The 18,147-nt window shown below is 41.2% G+C and overlaps 1 protein-coding gene across 3 annotated transcripts in view; it reads left to right on the forward strand.

Annotated features, from left to right (window-relative positions):
- The first annotated feature begins 1,214 nt into the window (after positions 1-1,214).
- ZNF793 (zinc finger protein 793) overlaps positions 1,215-18,147 on the forward strand; it is a 36,116-nt gene continuing 19,183 nt past the window's right edge. For 2 of the 3 annotated variants that reach the window (XM_059045069.2, XM_067019185.1), the window contains exons 1-2: positions 4,553-4,946; positions 6,274-6,415. The gene's annotated coding sequence lies outside the window, so the exon portion shown is untranslated. The other variant, XM_067019184.1, reaches the window with a different exon arrangement.

Consider the following 18,147-nt stretch of genomic DNA (forward strand, 5'->3'; position numbering starts at 1 on the left):
TGATGTGGGGTCGAGGTTATGTTTGTGTTTTTCCAAAGGATTCTAAAGCTCCCCGTTGGCTCCCTGAACGATTGGTACGACATTATCATGCCCCCCACAATGGCCAATCTGACCCGAAGGATGCGGCGTCTCCGTCTCAGTCGACCAGTGAGTGTCCCTGGAGCCCCACAAATACTTTGCAGGATGAGACGGAATCAAAGGCAGAGGAGGCGCCTAATACAGGAGGCAAGAAATAAATAAATAACTTGTTTTCACTTACAATGTTTAGTTTTTCAGGCACGGCGGTTGATGGAAGAAGGGCCAACACCCCGTACCCCACTTACATTATTTTTGGCTATGATTGCAGTGCTTGGAGCTCCACCAGTTGAAGGCCTTTCTTATTGGGCCTGCATACCCGATCCACCTTTATTACAACCAGTTACTTGGGCAGAGGCTGATTTTCCTGTGTTTTATAATAATTCTACTTTGGGGAGAGTATTGGGGAATCTTCCCGTCATGAATATGTCCATAAATTACACTATTTGGTTTAATTCTTTTCCTGTTTATTTAAGCCCTTTGAATATAGAGTCAGGATGTGTTAAAGCTATAGCTTTGGAACATGCAATGGCTTATAAAACAACTATACAATCGCAATTTTATTCCAAGATTAATTCTGAATATAAGAAAGTAGGATAATCTGTACTTCTTCCTTGTAAACAAACTGTTTCTAAACGTGGGGATTTGACTACCGATGTGTTTTGGTATAAAGATCATAAGCCTGTTCATTTTCAAGGTCGTATTTCCAGACTTAAGGTTAGTGATCCCTTAGATCATTCTATTTTCATTGATCAGCTTCAGATGTCTGATACAGGATACTATTTGTGTGTTGAAGTATATGTAGGAGGACAAGGGACTTTACTGGCCGGCCATTAAAAGTTTAAAGGTGGTTAAAGCTGTTACAAGTTTGAAGTTTCCCTCCTTTTTTCCTTCTGATTTTCCCCAATCTGATTTTGCAGTATGTTATGATACATGGAGTAATTCTCAAATCTGGTGCACCTTAAATTATAATAATGGTACCATTTTAATTTCTTCAGTTCCTGTTACTAATAATAGTTTGGTTTTTTATAAGCATTGGGATTTTTGGAAGTTTGCATTGTCTTATTCTTTTTTTTTTTTTTTTTTTTTTTGTGGTACGCGGGCCTCTCACTGTCGTGGCCTCTCCCGTTGCGGTGCACAGGCTCCGGACGCGCAGGCTCAGCGGTCATGGCTCACAGGCCCAGCCGCTCCGTGGCATGTGGGATCTTCCCGGACCGGGGCATGAACCCGTGTCCCCTGCATCGGCAGGAGGACTCTCAACCACTGCGCCACCAGGGAAGTCCTGCATTGTCTTATTCTTATCAACCCGTTATTACTTGTGTTGCACCCCCATATGCCTTGCTAATAGGAGATTTACAGATTGAGTTTACTTCTGGTTCCATAGGATATAATATAACTTGTCAGAATTGTATTTTTAGTACTTACATTCTGCCTATGAAAGGAACTTTTTCTGTTATGATGTTAAAACAACCTTGCTATGTAATGCTGCCTGTAAATATTTCTGAACCATGGTATCATAGTACTAGCATGCAAGCTTGGCTAGAATTATCTGAAGCTTTAAAAAGACCTAAACAATTCATTGGAATATTAATATGTAGCATTTTAGCCTTAGCCGATTTAACAGCCACTGGGATTGGAACAAAGTAAAAATGCACATTTTAAGTGTATGGACTGATGGACACATTAGTTTGGACATACAAAAACTTAATGCGGAAATACAAGCAATTCAAGAAGCTCATCTACAAGAAGACGGGCCCCAACAATTAATTCAAGGACTCTTGGATCAGCTTCAATGGTTAAACCCAATGCACTGGTTTCAAAATGGACTCACAGGAAAAGAGGGGGAAATGTGGCGAGCATTGCCCTCTGAGAAATGCACCATTAAGACCCTCATAAGCCTCAGGGCCCGATTGTACTCTCCTTGGTATGCATCCTGGACTTTATGGTATGAACGTTAAAAAGGAGATGGCCTTTGGCCAGATCGCTCCAGAGACCTGCTCAGTTACTGGGAGTCCCTGGTTGTTCCCTAAAGCTAGGAAAAGCAACCCTGGAGGGGAAGTTGGTGCCTTTGTGGAACAAGCGATAGACCCGCTGATGCAGATATGGTGGCGACTAAGCCTAAGATGAAAGACTAGTTCTAGAGAACAATGTTTATACAGTTTCTGCTTTACAATGACCATGCAAAGTCCCTGCTTTAGGGGTGTATATATATGGCTATGCTTTGCTGTTAAATTTGCCTGCAACCATCAGTTGTTTGTGCCCTTCTGATCCCATACCTTGGTGCGTTCAGTTCCCTACCCCCTCTCGTCGATTGTTGCTGCACTTTGAGGACCCGCCGCGGCTGGCGGCATCTGCCTTTATGACTGGTGCTAGAATGAGGGTAGCCCATGAAGTGAGAAGGCCAGCAACAGGCCAGGCATGTAATGGGCACTCTCTAAATGGTCATTTTTGTTAATTACTATAATCACTTCAAAGCACTGTCACATAAACCGCTTGTATTAATTCAAGTGAAGCAAGACTCTTAAACTCTTCGCTAAATTTTAAGTATCTAGCAGAGCCATAGGCCTTTAATTTCTCTATCATGCAGGAGAAGAGGAAATTGCTAATAATCCCCTCTGACTTGATAGAACAATCTCACAAGTTTAGGAACTTGCTTAAGGAATCCAGAGATGTCAACTATAGCATTTTTACCACAGCATCCAAGTTATCGATTGCTGCATAACAAGTTACTCCCAAACTCAGAAGCTAAAAACAAATATTTAATAGCTTACACATTATATGAAGGTCAAGGATCTGCTAGCTGGGTGGTTCTGAGTCGCTCATGTGGTTGCAGTCATCTCAAGGTTTAACTAGGGTACAGGATCTGCTTTCAAGATGACCCCTTGATACAAGAATGCATCAGTTCCTCCCTGGCTGTTGGCAGGAGATCTCAGTTCCTTGCTACATGGGCCTCTTCACAGGCTATCTCAGTGTCCTCAATGACATGGCAACTAACTTCTCCAGAGTAAGTTACCTGAGAGAAAGAGCATGAGCACCTCCAAGACAGGAGCTGAGGTGTCATTTACAACTTAATCTCAGCAGTGACAAGCCATCACTTCTACTGTATACTATTAGTCTCACAAATCTGCCTTGGTACAACGTGAAAGGGGACTACACAAGGGTGTGACTACCAGGAGGTAGGAATTGTTGGGAGTTATTTTAGAGGTCAGCTGTTATACCACTTGGTAAGACCACCAAATAGAATTTTTTGTAAGCTATTTTCATACGACAAGGCAATCATTTCTAGAGATGTTCCAAAACAATGCCTGTGATGTGCAGAGCACTTTGGATGCATTAAAAACAGGACTCTGGTGAATGCTGTCTCTACCCCACCACTGCCTGGGCACTCACCATGCCCATATGCTGATGGCTGGCTTCTTCCCAACTACAGACTGCCTCAGGTCTGCCCATGAGGCAGGCTGAAAATGCTACAGCTTTAAGGTCCTTACAATAGCCCTCAACAATGAGGAACCAGAGATGACATATAACTATCTCAGCTTCATCAGCCCTTGAGTGGGACAGTTTGGAGGTGATTTCTACACAATCTCCCAGACTTCCCCACAGGACTGAGCCACCATTGCTCACAGGGGTACTCTGGCTCATGGATGCACTCTGTGTTGGTTTCCATCCCTCCCCTGTCTCACTTATCCATCCTCTACGTGTCAAATAAACTGCTTGCACTCACAGCAGTGTTTCAGGTCGTCTTCTGGAGCATGAAAATAAAGGAAAACCTCACTCAAATGGAGTAGGGCGGCCTGAAAGGGGAGCTCTCAGGCAGTACCACTCCATGTCAATTACAGGAAGAACTGACCCCAAAACAAGAATCAACAGGAAGGAATAATCCATCACAGGCCTCACCAAGAAGAAATCCACTACCCCAGCAACTCAGCCAATGAGAAACTCTCATCACTCTGAACTTTCACTTTTCTCCAAAGGACTTTTCTTCAAAACAACCCCTCCCAACTACCTCCTTTTTCTCTATAAAGTAACTGTTTTTCTCCTTTGTTTTGTGGACTTGCCTATGATTTTTGCTGTAGCTTGCTCGTCCGGAATTACAATTCTCTGCTATTCCAGAATAAACCCATTTTCTGGTATTTCATTTTTAATGTCAAAAAGCGTCAAGCCACCTAAGATAAAGACTCGGCTTTTAACGTATTCTTTCAATAGCCGGCTAAAAACCTCCTGCTTGCCCTCTCTTGCAGCTCCGCCCCCTCCGTAAAGTATCGCGGGGGCCTCAGCCTCCCCAAGAGAAGAGCCTCTCTCCTTCGCTGTTCTCCAAATCCTAGAGCTGGCCCAGAAAAAGTGTCACCTTGCTTTATAGACGTTCCTCCTGAGAGATGGCCGCGCCCATTGCACGTGAAAAGCGGTATAAATGGACGCGGCCATCTTACCTCACTGCCTGCGCAACTGGAGACAAAGCTCAATTTCCAGGTCAGGGAGCCTCTATATTGATCTCAGGAGGTTTGGGCTTCTGAGACGCTAAAAGCAGCAGTGACGTCTGTGTTTAGGGACCCCGGAACACTTGCTTCTCCCCGCCCTAAAATAGCCTAATCGTCTAACAAAAGGCCTAGTCACTCGCCGTACGGCACAGATTTAAACATGGCCACCCCCTGCAAGAGGTTGTCAAGCAGGCGCGGCCATCATACCTGCCATTAAAATTCAGAAACCCAGAATCCTGTTCTCTGGAAGGTTGCCAGGTGGTGGCCGACAACCTCAAAGATGCGACTGAGTCTGCGCACGGCCACTCCGGATGGGAAATGCTCATACCGCGGAGAGGCGGCGTGGTGCGGCAGTTTCTGGTTTTGGGCGCGGATGCGGGGAAAATGGGAAAGGTCAGTGTGAGAAACGGTCCAAATTCAGGACCTGTGTAGGAGGGCGACCAGATGGCTACGGTGGCCCAACTGGGTCAGTCATGGGAACCCGTAAGGCTCAGAGACTGAGGGTATTGAAGGGTTAAGTGATTGGGCGTCTGAGCCTCTTGCGGGAGGGAGTCTGTGGTGGCGGGTTTCTGTGAGTCAGTGTCAGTGTCTGTGAAGAAGATGGATTGGGAGTATATGGGAATCAATAAACGAGGGTTCTTGATTGAGAGAGTGCGTGGGGGTCAGTTTATGGTGGTCTTCAAGGGTCTGAGGCCAAGTGGGTTTCTTCGAAGACACTGATTTGAACGGCGTTAGGGCTCAGTGATCAGAAGCCTGAGAGGTCAGTGATTAGAGGTTCTAAGTTCTGTTTGGGTACCTGGAACTGGTGATTGTGGAAACTTCGAGGTTCAGTTCTGAGGGTGGTCAGTGAGGATCAGTGTTTGGAGAAATCTTTAGGCCATCAGTGATGAAGACTTTAGATATCTGAGGGCATCAGTGACTGGACTTTTGTATATCAGGGAATGGGGACTAGAGAGATCAATGCGGGGGGGAGGTGTCAGTGATTGGGACTGTTAGTAATTGTGGGGGGAGGTAGGACAGTGGGAGTCAGCGATTGATCCCCAGTCTTTGGGATAGCATTGGAGATCAGTGTGGGTTCGCCATCAGGGATCTGGGTCATTCAGTTTCACTGTTCGGCAATTAGAATGGATCAGTGAGTTTTGTAGTCACTGTCTAAGTGGTCTTTGATGGTCAAATTTGGCATTCCAGGATATCTGTGACTACAAGGACCTCTGGGAGTTAATAGATTGGAGACACCGCGTGTGTCTGTGATTAGGAGGCTTAATGGGGGTTGGTGTTGAGGCTTGCAAAATGCAGACGTTGGGGATGGGAGAGTCAAGGATTTGAGGCTGCAACCCTGCACAGTGGGAACACACTTCACCCATGTGACATGCCCCAATTGATGAGCAGCCAGTTCCGTTCAGTTCGTTAGGGCCAAAGCCCACCTCAAAACTCTTTTTGAAACCTCCCTCTCTGGGAATTCCCTGGCGGTCCAGTGGTTAGGACTGCATGCTTTCACTACTGAGGGCCCAGGTTCAATCTCTAGTCGGAGAACTAAGATCCTGCAAGCCACGGGGAGCAACCAAAAAAAAAAAAAACCTTCGGCTCCCTTTTTTACTGTTCGTCTCCCTTCTTTACTGTTCCCCACATGAATGAAACTGCTTTGAAAGGATCAAGTGTTAGAATTCTCTAAAGTAACATCTTGTTAAAAATGCATATTTCTCCTAATATTTCCTTTAAGGTTCTTTCTGGAAAATGTAATGACATGTCCATCTGTGACAGCATCCCAAGAGTCAGCCTGGTTTCTGGAAATCTATTCTGACTCCATGGCAGCTAGGATGGATGTAACTTTGCCTGTGGTTAGAAAACAAAGGGTTTACTGAGTAAGTATCTAAACTGATGTAAAAGATTTTGCTGAAGGAGCAAACCTTGAGAGCATTCGGAAAATACTTTTATCTAGGCTTAACTTAAAAATAATGTCCTCACCACACACACACACACACACACACACACACACACACACACACACAAAGAAAAAAAAGGTAATTATGTGAGATGATGGAGATGTTAACTAACCCTTTTGTGGTAATCATTTTGCAATGGATACATGTATCATATCAGGGCATTGTACACCTTAAACTTACACAGTGTTATATGTCAATTGTATCTCTATAAGGATGGGGAAAAAAAGATGAATTATGGAAGGAAAAGAAAATGGATCTAGAAGTTACTGTGTTCTAAGAATTTTTTTGCTTCGTTCTGTGTTTTTTAGGCATGGCACGTTTGACCTCCGTGAATCTGTGCCATATAAAATCCTGGTAGAACAATTCAATAAACGTAAAACCATGATAACAACCGCAAAAACAAAAGTTAAAGCTACTTTTAGAAACTGTTCTTCACTGAAATTAAAGTCAAACTAATGATGATTAAGATGGACTGAGACAAAATTACAAATGAAATGCAAATATGATTTTGACCATTAGCTTAATAAAAGGGTGAAATGCTGAAACAGTATTTTAATTGTTTTTATAAATATTACATTCAATCCTTATGTAGTCTTTAGACAAAACACAATGAGTATATCACCTTAAGGAGCAAAGGAACTTGAGAGGTAAGGCAGGTAACATCTTTCAGAAGAAATACATGTCAAGCTTTCATTTTTAGAGCAGACAGTCCCTGATTTTTACCTGCACAGAATCAAAGATACAGAACACATGCATGGGTAAGGAGTTAGGGCATTTTCTTTTTCTTGTAGCTCGTTTCCTTCATCACCTACACTGTGCTCAATGCCAGGTTAGGGAGCAAATACTTGTTCTTTTTAAAGTTTTTAACATAGATCTTTTATTGAGATATAAAACGCATAGACAAATATACATACAGCTCAATAAATTGTCACAAAGAGAACACCCCTGGGTGTTCAGATCAGAAAACAACATTCTAGCACCCTGAAATTCTCATGATACCCCCTCCCAGTTACTACCCTGCCATGGGGAACCATTCTCCCAATCTAACATTACAGATTAATTTTGTCTGTTCTTGAACTCTAATTAAATGGAATATCTAGGGCTTCCCTGGTGGCGCAGTGGTTGAGAATCCGCCTGCCGATGCAGGGGACACGGGTTCGTGCCCCGGTCTGGGAAGATCCCACATGCTGTGGAGCGGCTGGGCCCGTGAGCCATGGCCGCTGAGCCTGCGTGTCCGGAGCCTGTGCTCTGCAATGGGAGAGGCCACAACAGTGAGAGGCCCGCCTAGCACCAAAAAAAAAAAAAAAAAAAAAAAAAAAAAAAAAAAAAAATGGAATATCTATACCTGATGGGGTGGCAGTATGTGGCTCTATGTGAAAAAATTTTTTAAGTTTGAATACAGATTGTTTCATTTTATTTATGCCAGAAACATTTTTCCAGATCGTTTCCAGATCTGGACACAGATACACAGACAGTCAAGTGTTCTTATGTTAAGGCCACAGCTCAGTGAATTTTTATATTGCAGAGAACTGTGTAAACACAACGTAGATCACGATATACATCATTTCTAGCATGCCAAAGCCTTCCTTATCAGTCAATACCCACTGCCGCCCCTGGGTCTAATTCAATGGTCTAATTACTTTTGCCTGTTTTTGAACTTGAATTAAATGGAATCATAGAAATAATCTGAAGCCAAAACATTCATACAATGTGGAAGTTTTGTCTGAAATTCTGAAACCAGACACACCAGGACAAAATTCTGTTCTATAGCCCTGGCTTGGCCATTTGAGATTGCCTGTTTTCTGTTATTCCCTCTGGAATCCAAAAACAAACATTTAAGTGAACCCTGCAGTTTGGGGTGAATTTGGAGTCAGGATCCTGTTAATGAAGTTAACAAGTTAAGGCTGATTCTTCTTTGTAGGTAATTTGGAGGGGGACCTCAGAGCCCCCTGGGAAAATCTCTTAGCCTTTGGAGACTGACCATTGGCTGCAGAGACTGAATAAGGCAGCTTGAAAAAGAGCCTGCAGGGAATTTCCTGTTGGTCCAGTGGATAGGACTCGGCACTTTCACTGCCTTGGCCCGGGTTTGATCCCTGGTCAGGAAACTAAGATACTGCAAGCAGTGGGGCATGGCCAAAAAAAAAAAAAAAAAAAAAAAGCCTCCATGTGGTTGCCTGCCTCCATTTGACAGTAAGTTGTAGACATGATAGCCCTTTTTACCCCTAATGTGAATTTCCTGAATACAAGAACATGTTCTTATGTGACCACAATATAATTATCAAAAGCAGGAAAGTTAACATTGAAACACTATTATTATTTAAAAATTTTTTTTCACATCTTTATTGGAGTATAAATGCTTTACAATGTTGTGTTAGTTTCTGCTGTACAACAAAGTGAATCAGGTATATGTATACATATATCCCCATATCCCCTCCCTCTCAAGCCTCCCTCCCACCCTCCCTATCCCACCCCTCTAGGTGGTCACAAAGCACTGAGCTGATCTCCCTGTGCTATGCAGCAGCTTCCCACTAGCCATCCATTTTACATTTGATTGTGTAGATACATCAATGCTACTCTCTTACTTCATCCCAGCTTCCCCTTCCCCCTCCGTGCCCTCAAGTCTGTTCTCTACGTCTGTGTCTTTATTCCTGCCCTGCCACTAGGTTCATCCATCCCGCTTTTTAAAATTCCATATATATGCGTTAGCATACGGTATTTGTTTCTCTCTTTCTGACTTACTTCACTCTGTATGACAGATTCTAGGTCCATCCACCTCACTCCAAAAAACTCAATTTCGTTCCTTTTTATGGCTGAGTATTATTCCATTGTATATATGTGCCGCGTCGTCTTTATCCAGTCATTTGTTGATGGACATTTAGGTTGCTTCCATGTCCTGGCTATTATAAATAGTGCTGCAGTGAACATTGTGGTACATATCTCTTTTTGAATTATGGTTTTCTCGGGGCATATGCCCAGTAGTGGGATTGCTGGGTTGTATGGTAGTTCTGTTTTTAGTTTTTCAAGGAACCTCCATACTGTTCTCCATAGTGGCTGTAGCAATTTACATTCCCACCAACAGTACAGGAGGGTTCCCTTTTCTCCACACCCTCTGCAGCATTTATTGTTTGTAGATATTTTGCTGATGGCCATTCTGATACCTCATTGTGGTTTTGATTTGCATTTCTCTAATGATTAGTGATATTGAACATCTTTTCATGCGTTTGTTGGCCATCTGTATGTCTTCTTTGGAGAAATGTCTATTTAGGTCTTAGCACCCATTTTTGGACTGGGTTGTTTGTTTTTTTGTTATTTAGCTGCATGAGCTGCTTGTAAATCTTGGAGATTAATCCTTTGTCAGTTGCTTCATTTGAAAATATTTTCTCCCTTTCTGAGGGTTGTCTTTTCTTCTTGTTTATGGTTTCCCTTGCTGTGCAAAAGCTTTTAAGTTTCATTAGGTCCCATTTGAAACAGTATTATTATTGAAACAGTATTATTATTGTTATCATAGTAGCATCAAGTGAAAAAAAATCAAAAACAAAACACACAACATAAGAGCTGTGAGTTGAGTTTTATTCAGTGTCTTACTGAGAACTATAGCCCAGGAGACAACCTCTCAGCTCTGAGGAATTGCTACGAAGAGGCAGGGGAGAAGCCAGTAAGTATGTGATTTTTTTGTCTGGGAAATACATGTAGTCAAGCATAAAAAGATTATTGCTAGTCACAAAGAATAGACATCTCAAGTTAATGATTTTAGTGCTTTTCTGTGTATGGAAGAATTTGGGGTCATTGAAATTCTTCCTTAGATATGCATCTTAACTATCTAGGTGCCCTTCTATCCAAACCACAGAGTGCCTCCTGTCTTAGAACTGGAATGGTGAGCAACATTTTTTGTTTATAGCTGTCTCAGCCACAGACCTTATTTAGATTTCTTTAGCTGTCCCAATAATGTCCTTTATAACAATTATGTTTTTCTGGTCCAGGAATCTAATCCAGGATTACATGTTGCATTGAGTTGTCATGTCTCTTTAGAGTCCTTTAATTTGGAATATTTTCTCAGTCACTTTTTGCCTCTTTTGACCTTGATGTTTTGAGAAGTACAAGCTAGTTATTTTTATAGGATGTCCTTCAATCTAGTTTTTCTGATTTTCCTTACGAAATATGTACATTTCTGATTGCTACTTGGAGTTATGATGTGTCCTCAATGTCCCATATCAGGAGATGCATGATGTCAGTTTGTCATATTGCTGGTAATATTAACTTTGATCATTTGGTTAAGGTTATCCACTGTAATTTTAGTAGTGGGTTGTCCACTATAAAGTTATGTTAATAAGTATCTTATCGGGGCATTTTTTGAGACCATGTAAATAACCTCAAACTTTCATTCACTAGTGTTAATATTATCCTTTAATGATTGTTGCCTGAGTCAATTACTACTGTTATGGTTGCCAAATGTTGATTTTCTAATTGTATCATTCCCTTATATTGATTAGTTGGAGCTTTCCCTTATCCCCCATGTATTTATCAGTATAAATATAGTAGTGCGTCTCAGTTACATATAAAACAGGAGCTACACATTAGAAACTTACAAGCTGTTTACACTGTTGAGTTAGATCATGAGCCAGAGCTCAAACCTTCTAAATCTCAAAGAAAGCATCTTGGGAGACTGACTAGTTTACAGAGAAAAAGTTGTCAGATCATGTGACAAATAACCCACATAGACAGGAAACCTCTAGGGTCCCACTCTGGCCAGATAGATTTCTAAAGTGCTGTCACAATGAGGGATTTGGCAGCTAGAGAAGGAAAAGAAACGGACTGTCAGAAATGTAGTAGACTGTCAAAACCTGATGAAATGATCCATACATATTGTAAAACCCAAGTCATGGTTTTATTGATTCTGTGACAGTATATCATATTGTATTTTTAAAAAATCATGGTGGAAAAGGTCAGATGAGATTATGTGGGATAGTTTCTTCAATTGAGTTATACCAAACTGTGGGTAGTTTTCTGTGGTTTTATTTTCTGTCTTGATTAAATGTTTAATCAAAGAAGTTAGAAGATATATATGAAAAGTGGAAGGAATCAATAGATACAAACAGAGAAATTAATGAGTTAAAAAAGAAGAAAGGAAAAACTGTTAAATCTGATTTTTTAAAAAATCAAAAATATAGATTAAACCACTAGCAAACCTTATCAGGTCAAGAGGAAATTAACAAATATACAAATAGTGCAAAAAAGGAGAATAACCATATCATTAAGAAATATTTTTGTAAAGCTTTACATTAATGTATTTTCAAGGCTGGCATGCAAAGAATGATTTTCTAGGAATATATGTATATACGAAAATTCCATACAAAGAGAAGGAGAACTAAAAGCTGTGCAAATTTGAAATACTCAGAAAGGTACCTGTACACCACCTCCTGCCATTCCTTATTTCTCTTCTCAAGAAAGAAAGACAAGGCTTAGATAGTTCAGTTGGTGTTTGAGATTTGAAGTAGCTTCCAAGTAACTTACAATTCTTCAAATAGTTAAACCCTCCAAGGGAATTTATAAAGGAGGGGAATGCTACCACATGTTTTTATAAAGTCATCATTGTTGCTGTCAACAAAAAATTAATCAGTTGATCTAAGAAAGAAATGGAAAACTCTATTCAAGCCAAATTTGAGGACTATAACCCGGGAGGAGCATCTCAGAAAGCTCTGAGAACTGTTCTGCCTGTTAGAAGTCAAGGCACAGTTATATAAATGTTTTGAGACAGAGGGCGTACGGTAAATGATATATTATTGACAGTTTACACAATCTAGATCTAAGCATCATCGTGGCCCCTTACAAGATCAAGAAGGAACGTTATCTTTTAAGGAGTTGTCTTGTTGATGCTAGGAGAATGTTGCTCTTTATGGTTGAGCAGGTGTTTCTGCCCATGGGGGAGGTTTTTTAAGGAACCTCCATACTGTTCTCCATAGTGGCTGTATCAATTTACATTCCCACCAACAGTGCAAGAGGGTTCCCTTTTCTCCACACCCTCTCCAGCATTTGTTGTTTGTAGATTTTCTGATGATGCCCATTCTAACTGGTGTGAGGTGATACCTCACTGTAGTTTTGATTTGCATTTCTCTAATAATTAGTGATGTTAAGCAGCTTTTCATGTGCTTCTTGGCCATCTGTATGTCTTCTTTGGAGAAATGTCTATTTAGGTCTTCTGCCCATTTTTGGATTGGGTTGTTTGTTTTTTTAATATTGAGCTCCATGAACTGTTTATATATTTTGGAGATTAATCCTTTGTCCGTTGATTCATTTGCAAATATTTTCTCCCATTGTGAGGGTTGTCTTTTCGTCTTGTTTGTAGTTTGCCTCCATTCTTTTTCTGAGGTCCTGGGTCATCTTCAATATCATTATTCTGAACTCTTTTTCTGGAAGGTTGCCTATCTCCACTTCATTTAGGTTTTTGGGGGGTTTTATCTTGTTCCTTCATCTGGTACATAGTCCTCTGCCTTTTCCTTCTGTGTATCTTTCTGTGAATGTGGTTTTCCTTCTACAGCCTGCAGAATTGTAGTTCTTCTTGCTTCTGCTGTCTGCCCTCTGGTGGATGAGGTATCTAAGAGGCTTGTGCAAGCTTCCTGATGGGAGGGACTGTTGGTGGGTAGGGCTGCATGTTGCTCTGGTGGGCGGAGCTCAGTAAAACTTTAATCCTCTTGTCTGCTGATGGGTGGGGCTGGGTTCCCTCCCTGTTGGTTGTTTGGCCTGTGGTGGCCCAGCACTGGAGCCTACCTGCTTTTTGGTGGGGTTAATGGCAGACTCTGGGAGGGCTCACGCCAAGGAGTACTTCCCAGAACTTCTGCTGCCAGTGTCCTGGTCCCCACCGTGAGCCACAGCCACCCCCGGTCTCTGCAGGAGACCCTCCAACACTAGCAGGTAGGTCTTGTTCAGTCTCCTATGGGGTCACTGCTCCTTCCCCTGGGTTCTGATGCGCACACTACTTTGTGTGTGCCCTCCAAGAGTGGAGTCTCTGTTTCTCCCAGTCCTGTCAAAGTCCTGCAGTTAAATCCCGCTAGCCTTTAAAGTCTAATTCTCTAGGAATTCCTCCTCCCGTTGCCGGCCCCCCCAGGTTGGGAAGCCTGACGTGGGGCTCAGAACCTTCACTCCAGTGGGTGGACTTCTGTGGTATAAGTGTTCTCCAGTTTGTGAGTCACCCACCCAGAAGTTATGGGATTTGATTTTATTGTGATTGCGCCCCTCCTACCATCTCATTGCTGCTTCTCCTTTGTCTTTGGATGTGGGGTATCTTTTTTGGTGAGTTCCAGTTTCTTCCTGTCAATAATTGTTCAGCAGTTAGTTGTGATTCTGGTGCTCTTGCAAGAGGGAGTGAGCACACGTCCTTCTACTCTGCCATCTTGAACCAATCTTCAAGCAAAGTTCAATGTTATTTAAAGAACTTATTAATGAATTTTACCATGTTAGTAAGTCGGAGAAGAAATACCCTACAGTCATCTCATAGATGATAAAAAATTTAAAAGCTTTTAATAAAGTTCAACATCTCTAATGGATTTTCTAAAAAACAGTAAGACTATTTGAATACTTCCTTTCTTTTTTTTTTTTTTTTTTTTGTTCCTTGACCAACCACTGGACTGCCAGGGAATTCCCCAGTTGAATACTTTCTTAACATGATGAAGATCTTCTTTTTCCCAAATTGAAAGTCAGTATCAGATTTCTTGGCAGAACACTAAGCATTTCCATTCAAGTTTGCAGCCTCTCCCAGTTGTGTTTTCTTCTTTTTCTAGAGTGCTAGTGTTACCAAACCAAACTTGGGTCGGCTTGCCCACTGCACACCAAAGTCAATCTACTGACACTGGGTTGTGGTGAAGGAAAGTACAGCATTTATTGCAGGCACCAAGCAAGGAGAACAAGCACCTCGTGCTCAAAAGACGCAAACTCCCTGATGGCTTTTAGAGAAGGTTTTTAAATGCAGCATTTGGGGTTAGGGCTGCAGTTCATGGGCTTTCTTCTGATTGGTTGGTGGTAAGGTTAGAGGGTGATGTTTTGGGAATCTTAATCTTCAACCTTCTGTTCCAGCCAGTCTGGGGTCTAGGGGCTTGTGGTCAGCACTTAGTCACCATCCTCCACCTGAGTGAGGGGGGTCTTAGTTTCTGCTCAGCAACTCAGAAGTATGCATCCAATTGGTATGTATATCCCTTGGGGAGTAACTAGGATTGCTTAACTGCTTTTCCTTTGTTTCTGCATTCTATCACTTCTCTAATTAGTTCCTGCTTGAGTCTGTCTTTGGAACTCTGGGAAGGCCTTGGAGACTAAAGCCTTTTTCTACAAATAGAAACAGGTAACACAGAGGGCCTTTTGTACCAGGGAGGGCCCCGCCAGGTCCTGCTCAGTTTCAACCCCAACTTTTCTTTGATACTCCTCAATCTTGAGGGGAACAGGAGTGGGACAAGAAGGGAATAAAATTTTGGATAGAGAGGTTAATCGTAAACTCAGAAGGGGAACTTAGTTTTAGGGGGACTTGGTTTCACTGGTGGGTGCAGTTCATCAGGGAATGAGATAAGAGGTATAAAATACTGGAAAAAGAGAAGAGAAAACTTAAGTTTTCATGGATGATATAATTATATACACCGCCCCCACCCCCATGCTGAAGAGGATTAACTCTAAAACCATTACAGACATTAAAGCTCAGTAAAGTGCCTGGTTTAAAATGAATATAGGAAAATAGATTGATGACTTTTCCATTTCAGTCAGTAATTCAGTGGATGAAAATATGCCATTTAGAATAGCAATCAAAAACACAATTAACTACCTAGTGATAAATATAAAGAGAGTTAGAGTACCTTTATGCAGCAAAGTATAAAACTGTTTTGAGATGTAAGGGAAGTTTTGAATAAATGGAGAAGTCTTGATCTTGGATTGGAAGGCTCATTTTTCAAAATTGTCAACATTTTTTATATGGACAAATTCAATGTAGTGTCAAGCAAACTCTAAGAAGTGTTGGGGTTTTTTTTTGACTATTTCAGAATAATTCTACATTTCGTACCAAAAATGAAACATTCGAGAATAGCCAGGATATTTCTGAAAAATAAGTAATGAGAGGCACCCTGCCAGGCAAAGTTTTCAAACATGTTATGCAGCTTTGGGAGATAAAGTCTGTGATCGAAGAGGAAGAGTAAGTTGAGGGAAGAGATATTGAGTTCACTTTTGTGAGTGGTGAGGAGAGATCCATGATCTATCTGGTTTTAAATTTGTGCCTGAGAGCATCCAGGTGTCGGTATCTATATAGTAACATGTGGCTTTTGAGTTCAAATGTTAGGGTCTGGTGATAAGGATGTGCAAGCCACAGTTGTGTAGGGAAGGAGGAGATGGCATCCCTTCAGGTGACTGCCATGCTGCTGTTGGGGACGGACTGCATAGTGGTACCACTTACCAAGATTGACTCTTTACCAAGAAAGATAATGATTGGCTTCATCTTCCACCACACTATCTGGTGGAATTATCCAAATTTTCTCCCCACCCACCCACCCCAAATAATCTGCTTTTTAATGAAAAAAGAAAAATTTACCTTGCTGCTGAAGGAAATTGAAAAAGAAATTCTCCATAGTTTCACCATATGCACCCAATTACTGTTTCCTATCCTTTTTATTTTAGTCTGTGTGACATTGTGATTTATAATAAGAAATATGTATTTGGTCTCCTCAGTGTCATTTCTGGTACAGAACTCCTAAAACCCTTGGGATTTCCTAAGTGATAAGAGGGATAAAGGTGTCTTTTGTTATTCAGAACTCAACCCCTTTCAATCACTCCTGGGTTTTTTGTTTGTTGGTTTTTAACATCTTTATTGGAGTATAATTGCTTTACAATGGTGTGTTAGTTTCTGCTTTACAACAAAGTGAATCAGTTATACATATACATATGTTCCCATATCTCTTCCCTCTTGCGTCTCCCTCCCTCCCACCCTCCCTATCCCACCCCTCTAGGTGTTCACAAACCACGGAGCTGATCTCCCTGTGCTATGTGGCTGCTTCCCACTAGCTATCTATTTTACGTTTGGTAGTGTATGCCACTCTCTCACTTTGTCACAGCTTACCCTTCCCCCTCCCCATATCCTCAAGTCGATTCTCTAGTAGGTCTGTGTTTTTATTCCCGTCTTACCCCTAGGTTCTTCATGACTTTTTTTTCCCCTTAGATTCCATATATATGTGTTAGCATATGGTATTTGTTTTTCTCTTTCTGACTTACTTCACTCTGTATGACAGACTCCAGGTCCATCCACCTCACTACAGATATCTCAATTTCGTTTCTTTTTATGGCTGAGTAATAGTACATTGTATATATGTGCCACATCTTCTTTATCCATTCATCCGATGATGGACACTTAGGTTGCTTCCTTGTCCTGGCTATTGTAAATAGAGCTGCAATGAACATTTTGGTACCTGACTCTTTTTGAATTATGGCTTTCTCAGGGTATATGCCCAGTAGTGGGATTGCTGGGTTGTATGGTAGTTCTATTTTTAGTTTTTTAAGGAACCTCCATACTGTTCTCCATAGTGGCTGTATCAATTTACATTCCCACCAACAGTGCAAGAGGGTTCCCTTTTCTCCACGCCCTCTCCAGCATTTGTTGTTTGTAGATTTTCTGATGATGCCCATTCTAACTGGTGTGAGGTGATACCTCACTGTAGTTTTGATTTGTAATCAGAAATGTACATATTTCATAAGGAAAATCAGAAAAACTAGATTGAAGGACATCCTATGAAAATAACTAGCTTGTACTCCTCAAAACATCAAGGTCAAAAGAGGCAAAAAGTGACAGAAAATATTCCAAATTAAAGGACTCTAAAGAGACATGACAACTCAATGCAACATGTAATCCTGGATTAGATTCCTGGACCAGAAAAACATAAGTGTTATAAAGGACATTATTGGGACAGTTAAAGAAATCTAAATAAGGTCTGTGGATGAGACAGCTATAAACAAAAAATGTTGCTCACCATTCCAGTTCTACAAGTATGAAGTCATTAGCCACTGTGGGTGCCTACTGACAGTGTGCCCTGAGGGAAATTGAGAATGGAAAAGACAGGAGGCACTCTGTGGTTTGGATAGAAGGGCACCTAGATAGTTCAGATGCATATCTAGGGAAGAATTTCAATGACCTCAAATTCTTCCATACACAGAAAAGCCTAAAATCATTAACTTGAGATGTCTATTCTTTGTGACTAGCAATAATCTTTTTATGCTTGACTACATGTATTTCCCAGACAAAAAAAATCACATACTTACTGGCTTCTCCCCTGCCTCTTCGTAGCAATTCCTCAGAGCTGAGAGATTGTCTCCTGGGCTACAGTTCTCAGTAAGACACTGAATAAAACTCAACTCACAGCTCTTATGTTGTGTGTTTTGTTTTTGATTTTTTTTTCACTTGATGCTACTATGATAACAATAATAATACTGTTTCAATAATAATACTGTTTCAAATGGGACCTAATGAAACTTAAAAGCTTTTGCACAGCAAGGGAAACCACAAACAAGAAGAAAAGACAACCCTCAGAAAGGGAGAAAATATTTTCAAATGAAGCAACTGACAAAGGATTAATCTCCAAGATTTACAAGCAGCTCATGCAGCTAAATAACAAAAAAACAAACAACCCAATCCAAAA

Source organism: Kogia breviceps, chromosome 18 (genome assembly GCF_026419965.1).
Source record: "Kogia breviceps isolate mKogBre1 chromosome 18, mKogBre1 haplotype 1, whole genome shotgun sequence".
NCBI classification, from domain to species: Eukaryota; Metazoa; Chordata; class Mammalia; order Artiodactyla; family Physeteridae; genus Kogia; species Kogia breviceps.